Source organism: Anser cygnoides, chromosome 2 (genome assembly GCF_040182565.1).
Source record: "Anser cygnoides isolate HZ-2024a breed goose chromosome 2, Taihu_goose_T2T_genome, whole genome shotgun sequence".
Lineage (NCBI taxonomy): Eukaryota > Metazoa > Chordata > Aves > Anseriformes > Anatidae > Anser > Anser cygnoides.
This window is the reverse complement of record NC_089874.1, coordinates 46,986,295-47,003,860: the sequence shown is the minus strand read 5'-3', so window position 1 is coordinate 47,003,860 and position 17,566 is coordinate 46,986,295.

Genomic DNA, 17,566 nt, shown 5'->3' with positions numbered 1-17,566 from the left:
TGCCACTCCTAACTGTATCTACTGGTTGTTCTCTTTCTGTTTGCCTGATTTGATCTTCTTTTACTTTATCGCTGTCTCTTGCTGTCCTTCTCCCCCACGCTCTTCCCCACGTGTGAGAATTTCTAATCAGGGCAGAGCACAGGTCCCAGGTGTGTGCTGTGCTGGGCTGCTGTGGCAATTAGCTAACGTTTGGAGTGTGCCGAGCGGCACTCTCTCCAGCATGCTATTTTAAGATGCACAGTCTTGATCACATATAAAGGTCTACCTGGCAGGAAAGGAATTGAGGCAGAGCATACAGCTGATGTTCCCTAGACAGCGAACAAATGCTGGTGTTAAATATGCTGTTAAGGACAGGTAAGTCCATTTTCTGCAGGGAAAGAGCATTCATTAGGACAGGCAGAGACCAGTGGGAAAGATGAGATGCCCCACTGTCAGCAAGTGCCTTGATATCTTCACCTATTCAGTTTGATTAGACAAGGACCCCCCTCCTTCCAAGATGAACTGTAAGAAACCTTTCTGCTTTGTGCCACTTCCACAGAAATCATCAGGGTGATTTGCATAAATATGCAAGTGGTAATCAAACCTGGGTAGTTCAGCTGGTTTATGATACATTTTTTTGTACATGCTGTGCATACAAAATGAATAGATTTTCATTCGATTTAAACTGCACAAGGTCACTGAATTGAACAGGGACCGAAGTAATGGAAGACAAATTCTCATCCCCTGTTTCTTGGTAAAATACCTCTCCAGGGATGTAATATTGTTACTGTAAAGGCCAGAAAGAGTGCAACAGATCTGCTGGTCCTCTAGTAATGGTCCTTTTCTTCTAGATGCAATTTTTCTTTTACCTAGTTGAGAGCAGTAAGAGAATAAGGAAGATTACAGTTGCTGATCGAGTTAGGAGTCTTTGCTTTCATGTATATTTTATATACCAAGACACTCCGGTAAATCTAATTTACAGGCAAGAAAGAGTCTATGAAGAATTAAGTGACTGAGATTCCTCACGTTTGATGTTTTCATTTTGTTTTCCACCTGATTCTCTGCTTGTTTTGATGGTTCAGACCGAAGATTAACACACACAGAACAAAGCTTTCCATTATTTTATAGAAAGTACATGAGGTTTTTGTGTGGCTGAGGGCTCCAGAGTTTTACAGAATGATCAGATATATAACTTTAGCCATGTCAGTTCACATATCTTTAAAATTGGGAGCTAGAGATTTGATGACTTTTCAGAAGAAGTGAAGTAAATGAAGGCCAGCATAAGAACTGAACGAAAATGAGAATTTAAATATCATTCTCTTAATTACCTGACATAATCCTGCCAGTTTTGTTTTAATAAATTACTTAAGTGCCAGCTATAAGACAGTCAATTACCTAGAAATCTGGTAATAATTAATTGAGTTCTGTAAAAACCAGCCCTCACCAGTTATACAGTTAAATATTTATGACTTATGACGAGTGGTGATACGTTTTTCAAGGCAGATGATCAGATCGTACATAAAACAAATCAGGCATCTGCAGTTCAGGAAGTTTCCATTAAAGCTCAGTATTGAGGGGCTTGTGACTTTGATACTTTCCGACTTTGGGGAAGGGAGTTTTTCATTGCTTGGTCCCTTCCTGAAAATGATTTCTTTTAGATATTCCTAATCATTCTAGCTTAATATCTAAATTTGAAGAATAGATATATCAGCATACTGTCTTCTGTGATTAGCAGTGGTATCTGCTGATGAAAAAAGTACAGTAGTAGAGGCTAAGGCATAGAGTTAAGAGGGTACAACTCAGAATTTCAAATGTTGAGGGTCAACAATGAAGAATTCACTGTGCAACTTGATCACGGTGTTCAGATGTATTCAGACAGAAAACATTTTTTCATTGAAGATAATTTTTTGTTATATTGGTTTGCATAATATGCTTTTTCCAAACAAATGATATGTTAATAAATGTTTAATAATGTACTGCAGAAATTATAAGCAGTGTTTAATAGTACCTTTTCTTGGGATTAAGGTTTTGAAAATTGTCTGCCAAGTTTTCCATTCTGATCTTACTTCTTTATACAGAGACAGCTTGTAGAAACACTAATGACTTTTTATCCTTTAAAGAAAACAGCTTACCTGCACGAAGGCATATATCAGGATCAGCTGTTTTTTAATAGTTTAATTTGTGTTTCCATTGTGACAGATGTATTTTGTTTTTGTCAAAAAAAAACCCAACAAAACTCTAACTTCCCTGGCCCCAGTGGCAGGATTTCAGTGTTGCGGATGCGGCACAGTGGACTCTGGTGAGTCCCATCGTGGTGGTGGGATCAGCTTGGGTGCAGAGTGGTCCAGCTCCACTCCATTCACCTCCAAAGAGGAGGCTGGCAGCAAGATGAAAGTTATTTTTCCCCAAACTGCAAGTTACTCGGATGTTTTTTACTACAAAGAAATAACACTGAAATTAAAACAAAACCAAGTGCCCTTCCTCCCAGATCCAAACATTGTTCACAGCTGTTTATTCAACAGAAGAGCACTTCCAAACAAAGCCTTTATGTAGGGGCAGCCATCCCAACCCCAGAGCCTCCGAATATACAGCACAAATTCCCCAGGAGTGCTGCAAAGCAATGGCAGCCAGGGGCACCACCAAGGACACCAGCAGCCACCTCACAGGGCTGAGGGACACGCACCCAAACCCCCTCCACAAATGTAGCATAGGTAGGTTAGGATGCCACAGCTACTTCTTCAAGCAAGAATTGCTGCTGAAGTGTGTTACAGCCCACAAGAAAGTTGGTGATGGGCTGCATTTTATTTTTATACCCTCAGCTTCATCTGTGTCCATCTTTACACCGATGAAGGAACAGCTGCTTTTAATCTCACTTTTAAATCCCGGGCCTGGTATGGCAACTTCTCAGGAGCTGTGGGTGCTATCCTTAACTGGCCAACGAGACTCAAATGCCAGCTATTATCCTACGGCAGCTATGTGTGGCATTAGCTGTGGGTCTTTTTTGCTGTTGATCTAATTTTCACAGTAGCAGTTGGGGCTTGGGAGTCAGAAATGCTGTAGTCACTTCTCTTGCTAAACATTTCTATTCACTCACTGGAGGCGTGTGGAGGGTTGTTCGGAGCTGCTTTGACACCAAAGGTTTTATTTCCAGAGACTGTCACACGGTGATACAAACTGCCAGGGGAATTTAAGCACAGATGATTAATGCATAGTAAGGTAACCCTTGGACTGGCAGAGCTGCTATTCCTGTGGAAAGAGTGCCTTGTAATAGCTCATTTATATAAGAGCAGTGAGGTACCGACATTCTGGCCTGGGAAGTGCCATGGTTTGAGTTCAACTTTTTCCTTAAAAATGTGGAAAATGGGGTGGGCATGAGGCTTCTGGGCACTGGAGGCAAAATACAGAACAACCCACCTTAGATAAGACCGTGCAGACCCACAGAGGTGAGGCTGCAGGCAGGTGGCCTGCTTTGCCTATGCATAGATCTGGTCCGGCAAAGAAAATATTCTCCATAGACATCAGCCTGTTGGCCTGTTTCTGCCTTTTGGAAGGCAAAGAGGGGAGCTTCATTTAAAGTGGCTGGAAGAACATGGAAACAGATCTATCGTGTAGAGAGGGGAAGAGCTAAATGCAGGTGAAAAAGAATTATTTCAGTCTTCCCTGGGATGGGTAGTTAAGTACGAAAAGGTGTTTCCCCTTCTTTCCACTAACTTTCACCCAAAGTTAGCAATTCCTTCCTAAAGCTTGCCTGCCACATAGTTCTGTGTGGGCCAGCGGAGGCAATGCTGAGTTAAGCCAACTCCTTTGGAGGATGAATGAATGCCTGGGACAGAGACAGGTGGAAAATATAGAGCTAGCACGATACGAGAGACTGGAAAGAGGTTATTTCCTCATTTTGTCATGAAGATAAGTTTTATAAAGGAATACACAGTCTGTGCATATTCCTTCTGACCTCAATGGATTGCATTGGGAATACGGTCAGAAGGGATCCTTTTCCAAATACGAAATACAGAAGGATTGGATGGAATACTTTCTGGAGGAATAGTAAAGGTGCAAGCTGACAGTGAGCCTTCAGAGCCACCAGTCTGCTGACTTAATATTCCTCTTGAAGAAAAACCAGTGTGCAGAAAGAAAAACAGACATCCTTCACGTCAGTGGTTGCGGATTGTGGTTTTCTTGGGCACAGAGAGATACTTCTGTTGTGCTTCCTTGTCCAGCTTTCACCCAATGAAGAATATAGCTTGTTAATGTGTGTAATCCCCTGGTGATAGAAAACACTGAGAAAAAGGATTAATGATTAAAATACAAATTCTCAGTTTTATTTCTCTGCTACTTTTTTTTTTTCTTGTTTGTACGATGTTTTTTTTCCTACAATATCCTTACGTAGCAACAGCTAATCTGAAAAACCTTGGTTCATCAGGCATTGCCTTTCTTTAATAAGCATGTCCTATTGGAGATGTAGTGTTCTCTCTTGTTGCTTGATTGCTGATCTACAAAAGCTTGTAGCCAGTTGTTTCAGCTTAAACAAGGAGAAAGTTGACAGAAGGACCTTCAAGACCCTGTTCTTCTTCTGTTCCCGGGCTTGCAAGCTTGTTCTGAACTTGTAATTCCCAAAGAAGCAATACTTCTTATTTTGTCTCATTACTATAATGGTTCAAGAAGGGAAAGAAATCAGAAGGTGTTGAGCTGTGTCAGTGAAGAAACACGTCCATGATCATTGAGGAACCTGTTCATTAATTCCCAGTTCAAAACAATGTTTTCATTACCCTGGTTTGCTTTAGCAGCCAGAACTATTTTCAGAAAGATTGAGCTGTTTATGTGTAACTTAAAATGGATGTCCAAGGCATTGCTTTTTTAAATAATTGCTTTGTATTGCTGACTGATTTTCTACTAAACAGGCATGGTTACTTAAATGATACTGTGATATTCACACTTTGTCTTCTGCTCAGTTTCAGGAAATTTGTCTCATGAGGATTAGAAATGCTGCCATCTGCAATACAGACATTTCTATCAGCGGATATGACCAGGAAAACCTACTGTTTGTGAGTAATTGCTTCTAAAAATAAGCACTGGTTCTTAAAAGTGAAACGGGAGAGTGACAAGTAGCTTTAAAACAATTCTTCTAGTTAGCAGCAGAAAATAACTCACATCTGTGGCTATGTTGTAAGGCAAGCACCATGGGCACAGGGCGGGGTGCTAATCCCCTACCAGCCCAAATGCAGCCTTTGCCCCTCTGTCCCACATGGCACCGGGCCGTGAGTGGGAGGCCCTCAGCCCCCTCCTCTCCTCTGATGGGGGGTGCTCACGGGGTGGAGAGGAGCTGCGGGAGCAAGGGGCAGGAGAGTGGCACAGGCACACAAGCTGCTGAGACGGCAAGGGAAAAGGTAGCAGGGGTCAGATCAAGGAGCAGGATTAGACCCTCTCTTTATCCTGTAGGACCAATCCATGCAGGTACCGAAGCCTCTGTACTTTCTCTGAAGGGCATAGCAGACTTTCTTTCGTAAACTGCTAATCAAGGGAGTAAATCAGAGCTTATAGCCAGTAAAGTAACGTGTGACAGCTTTTCCTGTCTTTCTCTTAGCAATAGGTCTTCAGGGCTGCCAAGAGACAATTAAATTGACACCAACATCTTAATATGCTTGCTTTGATGACCGGGTTTTTGTCACTGTTGTCCAGATTGCTCAACTCACACGTGTTAAAGGACACAGAGGAAAACCATCAGTTCAGCCTCTGATCTGCACCCAGTCTACATTTTCATCTAAAATAAGCCATCCCTAGCTCACAGCAGAGAAACTGATGGGAGTGAAGAAAAAGCTCCCAGAGGCAGATCAGCCATCAACGATTCAAGGGAGAATTTCCATCGCAGTTCGGCAATGGCTGAACCCCAGCCCTCTGCTACCAGATGCTTTTAGCTTCAGACAGGGCTGTTACCCTTGTAAATGCTGCTTGGGCAGTAAAACATTAGGCAACTGCTGGCTATCATCCTTTCCCACAAACCCACAGGTAGCAGCAATTTTAGACCCCTCTGTTAGATCGCTGATTCAATCTTTTGCACAACTGAGAGAGCAGAGACCTGTGGCCAGAAGGTAGAGAGCAGAAATGGGGCAGGAACTGCTTAAAAAGATGATTAAAAGGCAATCTATTTATAATTTGTGAAAAAAGATAATCAGTAGGTAGTCCACCATTTAACACCCTACTTCTCCTGTCGCACTTAGTCACTAAGTCTCAGTGCGACAAATGAAATCCCTCCTTTGCAAAAGTGCAAGGTTTCTTGTTTGTCATACGGTATCAACCTGAGATTTTTTTAAAGTCTCCTGTTTGGTTTTAAGGCAAGGCCAACTATGTCTGTAAAAATTAAAGCTTTCCAAGAGGGGCACCCAAAACATCTGGCAACTTGGACTTCCAGATCAGAGACACAGTCACTGCCCGCACTGAAAATACAGAAGGCATCTTTCTGTGCTTTCTGTCTCCCTGCCCCACTGGTGAGAGCTCAAGGACAGCCTGTTATCCACCCTTGGCCAGGGGTCAGCAGGGCATTTCTGGAGTCCTGTGCCTCCCAAGAGCCCTCTTATAGCCCTCTTAGAGATGACTGTGTGAGCACAATGTGTTCCCCTGCTTTCTGGGAGCAGGAAACATACTGGCCGAAGCAATTTCCGTTTTCCAAAAGTCGTCCTTCTTACCTGTACACATCTTCTAGCTCCAAACTCAGAGACAAATGATGGACAAGTTTTCACACTGGGACTCTGCACAAAGCAGAGGTGAGGCAGCCTTGCAGCCAGCCGAGGCACATTGCCTGTGCTTTGCTTCACAGCGCACGGAGCGCTGCAGCAGCTCCCTGCACAGCGTTCCCTGGGTGTCTCCGATGAACCAGGGCTGTAAAGAGGCTTCAGGTGGCAGATGGCAGGCTCTGAGCCACACACGCTTTTAAATTAGTGTAGTTTCAGACCACTGTAATCTGGTTTGGTTCTTGTGGCTTGCCCAAGCTGCAAAAGGTATGAAAACAGCAGAAACCTAGGTCTGCATGTCTGGAGAGCACATGCATGGTACAGTACAGGAGACAGTGGGAATTAATTTGTGGAAATTTAGCAGAAGAAAACTATGACCAGCTGTCAAAAAGAATTTCTTTACAAAGTGGTGATCTAATCAAAGAAAGTGGTAAGACACTGCTTACTGCAGGTACTCTGGGTGAAGAGAGAAACAGTCTGCATCGGCTGGACCTGTCCTTCTACCCCCAAACCTCCCTGTTCTAGGGCAGCTCTTTCATAAATATTTTACACTACAGCTCGCTATGCAAGCCTGCGATCTGAAGCCAGTTGTGTGGCCATTTCTGTCTCTAACAGCCTTATCCACCACAGCCCATATAAATCAGTGGGAATTATTCTCATGGAAAACTGGGGTCTCGAAACAGGCCCTTGTAATATAGCAGATAAATCAGCAGCAGTGTTGGCATTGCATAAAGGGCAGGGTGAATAATAATAGCAACAAAGAACTCCCAGCATCCAGAAAGCGCCGCAGAGGTCAGGCTCTGCCATGAAGGCAGTTGTTCAGGAGAGATTTAGATGTTTTGAAGGAAAGTGCAGCAGGACAGTCACGCAGGGAGCTACTAAAAGGCTCTGTTTCAGCCGCAGCCCCCTGGTCCAGGGTGCTGGCTGAGGAGGCTGCCACAGAGCTGAGCACCTTTCCACCAATTCCCATGTAAATTATGTTTCCAAGCATGCTTTATGCATGTCCCATAGTCCACAGCCCTGCTGCAGGTGACTCAGTCCATACTGGTAGGCTGTGAAAACTGCAGCCTGCTCTTATGCAGCCTCTTAAAGGGTGCCTCCAGCAGCCTGCCCTCTGCCCAGCTCTTGCTCCCCTCTCCAGCAGCCATCTCAGCCATTTGCAGCTGGGTGAGCACCTCCGTTTCCTATGGAAATTCAGTCAGAAATTGGAAGTCAGAGCTGGAAGTTGCCACCATCCAGCCTTACCCTCACACTCCATAATCCCGTCGCAGTGATTTGCCAGAATTTTCCTTTACTCCAGCCTTTCCAGCAAATCCTCCCCACGTTGCTCCAGTTAAGCCCAGGTGAACACATTATCATAGTTATCTTCGCTGCGCACTGGCTCTTCAGAGTCTGAACAGACTGCAATGTTCTCAAATGTGTCTTTCTTCAATGGATTATTTTTGAATTTCTTCAACAAATAATTCCTGGTCTGTACCCTGACTCACTGAGCGCTGTACCTCTCTTAAGTAATGCATGCTAATGATCATCTGTTCTGCATTTTATGTCTAGTAGTGGTACAAGATGAAAGCCCAGTATTGCCTATTATACTGGGGCTACAGATATATATATATATATAAAACCACCCTGCAAGATGACATCTGTTGTAGCCAAAGTTCATATATTCCTTCATGAAAATTCAACTACATTACAAAAAAAAAAAAAAAAGGATTTGCAATAGATGGAGAATGATTCATGCTTAAATATACAGCAGAATGCCACTCAGAATTCTCTCTTTTCCCTGGTCCTTGCTGTTTTGTGAGTCCAGCCCATGAGGAACTATGATCAATGCTAACAAATGTACATTTTCTCACCTTGCCCTCCACCATTTCATCAGAGATAACACTAAAATCTGGTGCTCTTTTGACATCACACAAATAGCATTTTCTGTCTTCTCTCTCACAGACTGTTTTATCTTTCACTGCTCAGCAAATCTTCACATGAAGCTAAATGTTTAGCTGCAAAAAAATGAAGCGTATGGAGGAGATGCATGAATACAGAAAGTAGCAGGACTGTCACTGAATGGTCCTTTTTTCGGAGAAATTGTCCCCATTTCAGTGGTTAGTGAACAGCTGCCCCCCAGCTGAGATTTATCAGATGAAGACAAAGTGACACAAAATCTAGCAGAGAGAGCTGTGAAAACTGGAGGGCTCTTTCTGGCTGTGTCGAAGTGACTGGGCATTTATGTCCCGGACGAGGATGCCCAGGTCTGTGCTCCCAGCAGCATCCCCTGCTGGGGAAGGATGACACTGCTGAGTGCCAGCCAGTGAAAGAAACCAGAGCTGAAGCCCTGAGACCAGTCCCCAGATTGATATCTGGCACAGCCTTCTGTATCCCTGAGCTACAGAAGTAGGTCAGAAATTTATGTAAGAGACCGTAGCACTTCTATCCAGGTAGCATGCGCTTCCTTGGGCACTCCCTGATTTACAGCTGCTGGGCACAAATATTTTTCCCATTGCTCTTGGTCACTGCGGTCCCTCGGTGCCGTGGTGAACATTCAAAGCCAGCCTGGGTCTCCTGCTCCACCTGTGCAGCGCCACGTGCTGAATTGGAAGCTGGAAAAATGTGCTGGACTGAGGGAGGAGGGAAGGTGCTATTGCAGCCATTGCTGTCTTCATCTTCAGATGCCTGCAACAGCAAAGTGAGGTGGGGCCGTGCTTCCCTCCTTCTTCATTACACGTTTCTGAGGACTGCAATTTACTGTAATTCAGAATGAAGCTGCTGTTTTGTGGGGGAAGGTTAGTGTGCTAAGATGCCAGCACACCTCCAAGGCAGCTGCAGCTGGGTTGTCAATGAGTTGGTGGTGGGTGACGCCAGGTTGTGAGAGTGAGACAAGGAACTTGACACCCATGCAGGTATCCTACATGAACTGCGGAAGAAAAAAATTGGTGTTTTAGGATCTCACAGATGGGAGAGACGATGGAAAAGCATCAGGAGGGAAGTACACAGGGACGGAAACCATCCATTATCGCCCAGAGGAGGCTGGCACTGAGGTGGTGTGGTACAAGCTTTTAACATCCTGCTTATCTCACTATTTACACTGGGAGTGTCTATCTGCTGGAAGCAAAGTGGCATGAGCAAATGCCTGGTTTTTCCTAATTATTTCAGATTTCATGTACCTGTGAGTTTCATGGCAGGGCTGGATCCTCAGGGGGGATGCCTGAGCAGGGATCCCATAAAGCTCTAGCAAGGACCACAGCGGTGAGGGAGGACACACTGCACCACCGCGTACATCGTGCCCTGCAAGGGAACCCACATGCCAGCCAGGAACCTACTGAAGACTACTTTGAAGTTAAGTCCTGGTTTTTTGTGCTTCTGTCATGTCTCAGGATGATCTCAGTTCTAAGGTGTTTTTTTTTTTAAGATTGCTCTTGTAATTAAATGATTCTCGGTGGGAATAAAAATTTTATTTACAAAAATTCCCTGCAAAAACTGACAATTAAGTGCCGGCAATTTTTGTAATGCTCGCTACAATCATGGCACTGATTAAAACCAAGAACTACCCCTGCAGATACATGGGGAAAATCATTCCTGGTCTCTCACAAATTGCAATTTAGTGTGCTGGCAAAATACCAAGTGCCCAGCTCATACCCGGCCAATAAAAGCACCGGAACACTTTTTCATGTATTTCTCTGCTAAGGTTTTGTGTTAATGGAACAGGACGTTCCGATAACCTTTTAAAACATTGGACTAATTCAGTTGTTTGGGTTTGCGAGAGCCAAGCTGTGTTAGTCCAGTTGTTGGGTAATAAGCGAAGGGAGGCAGCACAGAGGGGGGCAGGGCAATATTTTAAGGTGTTTTCATGTAATAGTTGGTATAAAAGAAGAGGTGAGCTGGCCAGTGGGGAATTTGGCTTGCTAACAGGGCCAAGGGGACAGACAGCTGCAAGGCTGTTGTCTCTCCCCAGCATCCCCAGTCTGTGAGCCAGGCCGCACCTGCGCAGCACTGGTACTATCATCCTGGGATGAGAGGGATACATGGGGATGAATAATTCAGCTGCAAATCAGCTTTCCAACTGCACAGCTTTTTTTTTTTTTTCCCCTGGGTTTCTATTTTTAATTTAGATACTCCCACATGTGTTTTTGGTAGATTAGAGACATGAGAAATCAGAGAAGAAGGCTGATGCAGACAGGTAACAGAGCCTGGGGGTGGTGGAGGTTGAACCGATGCTGGCCTGGAGCAGGGCTGGGGCAGCCCTTCTGCTGAGGGCAGCACAGGGCTGCTGGCACGGTCCTGCGAGGGGATGAGCACCCCTGAGTCCTTTTTACGTCAGTGAGAGGTGAAAGTGCTCAGTATCACTTGGATTTAAATCCCTATGTCAGCAATTAGAAAGAAGCAATGGTCAGTGGAGGTGCTCTACCATGGGATGGACTTCAGGGAAACTGTGTTCAGTTTTGAGGTCTGTTATGCATCTCTTCTATGCAAATCTTGTAAATCCTCTGTCTTGTAGTTCCAAATTTGTTATTGAGAAAACCGCTACCACGGCTTCTTTTGGTCTTCCTTGTCTAGCTATAATCTCTAGGGAAGAAACCATCACTGCTTGTTTATAGCTATAGATTATTCATGGGGGAGCCTCTTTTGCTGCATGGTAACATCTTCCTATCACAGGTTTTGACCATGAAGATCAGAAAGAGAATCGTCAGAAAGGTTTCAGAGAATAAAAGTTTTCAGTGCTGCAGCTTAGTGAGCTGGTGGGGGACTAGAGGAAACAATGGGGAAGAAAAGCTGCCAATTTGGGCAAAAGCAAAATTATCATTCCATGTTCATCCTTGTGGAACTGAGATTTCCAGAAAAGACTGGCTGGCATTTTCATTTGTACACTAGTTCCTGAAGATTATAAAACCAAAGATCAAAGCATAAGGGAAGTGCTGTCATGGCTGAGAATCTTTTTCTTTTGCTCTGTATACAATATTTTCCAATAAATTACTGCAGATGAGTCCTAATACTGGTAATGAGTATTTTTATGAAGTCTAGACTGCTCTTGCAGATTCCTGGCTGGAAAAGTTATTGGTATGTTGCTGTGGACTCAAGGAAAGCCTTGAAATATAGAGTAGTTTGCTCTCTTCTTGTCATGTCACATGGAGTCTTAAGTCTCAGTTCTAAGTCAAGGGATATGGGGAACCTCTTAAAATTGAGGTAAAAGGGAAGCAAGTATTTGAAACCCAAAAGTGGAGGAACTAATGTGAGATCATCCAGTAGTCTACTGCCATGGCGGGGGAAAACATCTAGATTTCCTGAGGCACCGTGTCCTGTGCTACACTTCCTCAGCATCTAAATAAAAGGCTATATGTAAAAAACAAACAAACAAAAAACAAACACTATTTCTTGATCTTTGTGGACAAGAAAAACAGAAAACCCTGGACTGACTGCTAAACTCATTGCTAAACTGCTTGATTCCAGGTAAGGAGAGCCTGCTGCTGCTCCCACATTTTAGGGAGAAAGAAGGGAAATAGAAATCTGTAATGATGAGGAAGCCAACATCTTTCACAACAGAAATTTCATGACTAATTGTTCACAAAGCTTGATGATCAGTTTTAACTACATGATATTCAGGAGACTGGAACAAGAAGCACCATTACTCTCAGTTCAGTAGGTAGGTCGCTAGTCAACCAGCTAAATATCCAATAACCTCCATTTATCGTGTACCTTTGTCTTCCTTACTTCTAAGAAAATGAGTGCCAACAGGTGCATGCCACAGGGTGGCTTCTCACAGCAACATTTTACAAAGAGTAGCTACAATCTTAAGATACAAAACAACGTGCCAGACATACAAAAAGTTTCTCTTTCCTTCCTAAAACATGAATTTTATCTCCAAAAACTACACTTGCCTGCAGCCCCCAAACAGCAAATCTACAGAAGTGAAGCAGTCTGGCTTGAGATAGGGAATCCTTGGAGGCACTAAAGCAGGAATGGATTGCTTTATATCGTTAGAAAGCCAAGACTGTCTACTTTCCTAAGGGATATAAAGCATTCCGTGTGCATCTGGTATTTCAGAAGATACTGAGCCATAGCACTGCCCCAGAATAATCTTTTGCACATGCATTGCAGGCCATTTTAGAGCTTCTAAACTTTTATCAAAAATTGAATTACTTTTCTTCTCTAATGGCATGTCTAAAGGCATGTTGCAGACATCTTATACACCTTTTTACCCACCTATGTCTCCATCACTCCCTTCAGATTTAAAGAAAGATAGGCACTAAAAATCCTGGACAGTCCATAAGAAATCTTCTGAGTATCCCATTCATGTAAAAGCAGTGCTAATGTGCACTGGGGATTCTAGGTGTCAAGCTACCTTCTACTTTTAATTCATTCAGTGGGCTTCTATACATTAAAGAGTGGAAAACAACATTCAAATTAAACAAAATTTAGGTATTAAATAAGGTTACAATATAAGTACTGGACTTGCAAAAAACATCAAAACTAAACATTATGCACACTCCTTAGACTTAGGAATGTTAGGAAATACTATTGCCAAAATAAGTAAAAAAACCACCTTTAGAAGTAAGAAGACTCAAAAGTAGGAATCTGATTGTATGGGCTGTATGTACGGAGTACCCGAATGATATCTTGGCATTTTGTTTACTTCATGCAAACATTTTTTTACAAGTTCAGGCTGAAACAAAAGAAGTTTGAGTTGACTACTGAAGCAACCCTGAGTTCCTCACATGGGACACAAAGACAGGAAACCTTGACAGGTCACCTCAGCATCACTGTGGGTCTGCATAGCTAGAAGCAAAACTTGCCTTGAATTCCAGAATATAATTTGGCATTGTTGAGTTTATTTATGGCAACAGAATCTAAAACGAGCCTTACTCTCCAAAGAGACACCCTCAACTGTTAAAAAATTGCAGTCAGGTAAATAGCCTTTCACTGGTGAAATACAACTACTTAACATTTAAAATATATTTTCTTTATATATATATAGCATAAAAATCTTGACCATCTATTAAGCAGCAATATATTCCATTTTCCTATATAGTTTTTGTGACATCTGTATTTTTTGTGATGTTCTTTATTTTCAGCTACAAGGAGAAAATGAGTGGCAGGTTTTATAGCATCAAATCCTGAAAATGCTCAGTTAATTGGTATTTAGGAATTGCAATCCAGAGCAGTTAATCCTTTTATTAGTTTTCTTATCATTGGGAAGCACAAAAATTTCTATCTAGTACCAATGGATTTGAATTTTATATGTAAGATTGCTAACAACCATGATCATTCTATGGAGTGGACTTAATATCTTCATAGTCTACATGGCATTAAAATATATCTGTTTGATAATACCATCAATAAGGTAATAAAAATAGCAAAAAAATAGAATAAAAAAGGACTAAAGTTAAATCATAGATGATCATTAGGAAAGACTGTCAGACTTCAAACAGCATCCATAATACTTTACCAACCCTTTTTTGTTTCCTTTGCAAAATAAATTAAATTAAAAATTCCTTTAACAGGACTCAGAGCTCCAAATAGTGCTAATGAAAAATAAGGTATCATGAGACAGAAGAGGATCATAATAGCATCATAACTTTTCCAGCTGTAATATCTGCAATATTCTAAAGCAGCACAATATTCTCTTTGCTGGACTGCGAGCTGCTGTCCTCTCTCCCCAGCTTACACCGTCCCTGACAAAACGGTTTGCTGGGTTCAGTATCTAAGTGCTCTTGTGCTCTTGTGCTGGTCCTGCTTGGGCTCTCCCAGCTAAATAGCCTTCACAATCCCCAGATCTGGGATCCCTGTGGCTTTCAAGCTTTAGGAGTTGAAGCAGTTGCAGACTACACTGCTGCTCCAAACCCCTTCTGGGACTTGGGGCTCCCAGACCACCATTTGTTTCCCCTTTCTGCTTTGCGATTGGGCTGAGTCTGACTTCTGACAGCAGCCTATTAGCAACTTCACTCCTCCTAGGACTTTCCCATTTTCCATCTCTTGTGTTTGTTGACGATAGAGTGCTTATTGTGTGAGTAAAGTGTGGCACACAGACTTGCACAAAACATCACACCATTTGTCATGAAATACGAGGCTGTTTTTATGCACTGCTGGCTTTTCTGCAGACTCTCCTCCCCACACAGGCATGATGGGAAGCAGCAGATTAGTAAAGGATCATACAACAACAATTTTAAAATGCAGAGATGTCCTGCAGCCACCTTTACAACAGCCCACATGCCCAGAGGACACAGCTGACCCAAGTGTTCACAAAAGCTATCCCCATGGGAGGCTGGCTCTGTTCTTTGGCTTCTTCTGGAGTCAGTGAAGAGAACAAGGGTCTGACTTAGGTAGTCTGCGTTGCCACTGGATGAGCCTTTCCTCTTAGCGAAAAGTTTTCCTCAGCTAAAACAGGCCCTAGCGAACAATGCCCCTAAACCCATGCCCAGGGTGTACTCCACATAGCCTTCGGTGGGGTTCCTCCCAAGCACAGCTCCTCACCTGCCCAGGGAGAAAGTGACCCACCCACTCTGGCTACCTGAGCTATAAAATGGGCAAAGCCTGCTGCCACAACCAGTGCTAACTCCCTGTCCATGACTGTTGTTCCTGTGCTTAGGACATTCTTGCATGAATTAATTAGTTTCTTAAGTCTATGAGGAATGAATCAGAGTATATACCTTGCTGAAATTGCATATCCTTTGTTTGAATCTGCTTTTTGATACAGGAAGGCATGGAATATCCTCTCCTTCCCACCTCTAGCAGGTCATTTCACTATGAGGGAAGAATGCTGAATGAGCTTATGCCATATTATCTGGTACACCTGCAGGCCACGCAGGCAGTTTTGCTGAAAAAAAAGTGCAAAAGAACCTTCTCCCCTGTCAAAAGTTACATTTCTTTTTTATTTAAGTATAATGATTTTTGGGGGGTGGGGTAGAAGTAAATGATTTAGAGAAATAGCTTTGAGTTACACCTGTCAGACCTTCAGCTTCCCCACTGTACTGTAGGATTTATAGCACGGCTGTATCTGCCTTGCTTCGTGATTCAAAGCTAGTGTCTAAAGAGCTATGCTCCCATCTTAAATGTTACTTCAGAAGGTAATTCAGATTTTCTTCAGGAAATAAGGACTTGAGTGACTAATTACAGTACTTCAAGGGGCCACCGACGTTACCAGATCCTGGCTTTCCACAGAGATCATGTCACACCATCTTTCCTCTTAACTGGTTGAATTTTGTCCTAAAAGTTCCCAGAGTTGTTGGAAGAGGGAGGTTTCCTCTCTAGGGGAAAGTTGTTACATGACCTCTCTGAAGCAATAGTGAGAACCTCGTGTTGCTTTCCAGTCTAACTGTAATATGTCTACTTTTTTTTTTTCCTTATTATTATTATTATTATTTTCCTTAAATAGCTCTTCTCTGTTCCTGGTATTAACCCAACCAACACAGTCTTAGAAAGAAATCAGTATCCTACCATAGCCTTTGATTTTTTTTGTTTGTTTGTCTAAGCAGCACTTTATGTCACCTCTCATATGACACGCTTTGTAGTACCTCTCTGCATTTGTTGCAGATGAACTCATATTTCTTACAGAAAGGTGACAGGACTTGTATGCTGTGCTGCACAAGTGCATTCATCCATGCTTTCTACAATGAAACTTTTTCGTTCTGCTGGAAATACCTTGTCTGAAGTATGCTATGAGCACGCACACCTATTTGACAGCTTCATCCCATGGTCAATGCAGAGTCATCCTGTGATCACCTGTGACACCCAGAATTCTCTCTGCCTGAGTCATCTCTCTTCTCACTTAGAGAAGAAATTCCTCATTAACCCTGAAATGCATGCCCTTACATACTGTTCTAATCAAACATTTTTTCCCATTTATGTACCTGTCAAAGTTTAAAAGGCTTTAATATATGATAGTTTTCTTCTGTATTAGCATCTTCTCATTTCAATAGCACACCTACTTCATATGCCAACGTAGTTAATGGAAACATTACCAGCACTGGTCCTAAAACTGACCCTTGGGGAACTCTTGCGGTAACTTGCTTCTTGGCTCTTCTCTTCCTTTTCCTCCGCACTTTTCCATCAATCAGTTCTTTCCCACCTTTCATGCACGTTCTCTGTTAATCTCAATCTTCTTTTGCTTCATTAATATTTTCCCATTTAGGAGTGTATCGAGTGCTTTACTAAGGTCCAAATGAAATTTACCACATATTCTATTTTGGAAAATCCATTATCTCATTTAAGGAAAGCTATCAGGTTATTCTGACACCATGTTCCTCTGGTAAACCCAGGCTCCTTTCATCTTGTTTTCTGTTTAACTAGAAAGAATAATTTAATCATTCTTTCTCTTTTGGTAATTATATTGTATGTAGAAATATAGAAGAAAAAGAAAAGAAGTGAATCACATTTACTTCCATGTGGAGCATATTTATATCAATATACATATAAAGTACATATATATGTGTGTGCATATATTCGTTATATGTTTATATATGCAGACAACATATACACATGCATGTATGTGTATAAAATTTCCAAGCTGCAATGAGCTTAATAGTAAAACATTAGTATTTTAACTTCTCCCTACAATAAAGATCTTTTTTTTTTCTTCTCATTAATTTTAAGACTTTCAGATATTTTCGTCTTGTTCTACTCCAGTCATTCTTCCTGGAGCCAGCTAACAGCTCAAAAGACAAACCTGGTGTGCAGGATGATTTTACCCAGCACTCAGATTATTTCCTGCTGTCAAATATCATTAGAAAGTTTAAGTGCATTCTAGCTGTTGGATAGTTGCTATGATGAAGTTTGGCCGTCACCGTAAAAAGCAGTTTCAATAGTCACATGGAAAATGTCCATTCACCACCTATTTTAAACGTGAGGATCTGGCCCTTAATGAAAGAAACATCACT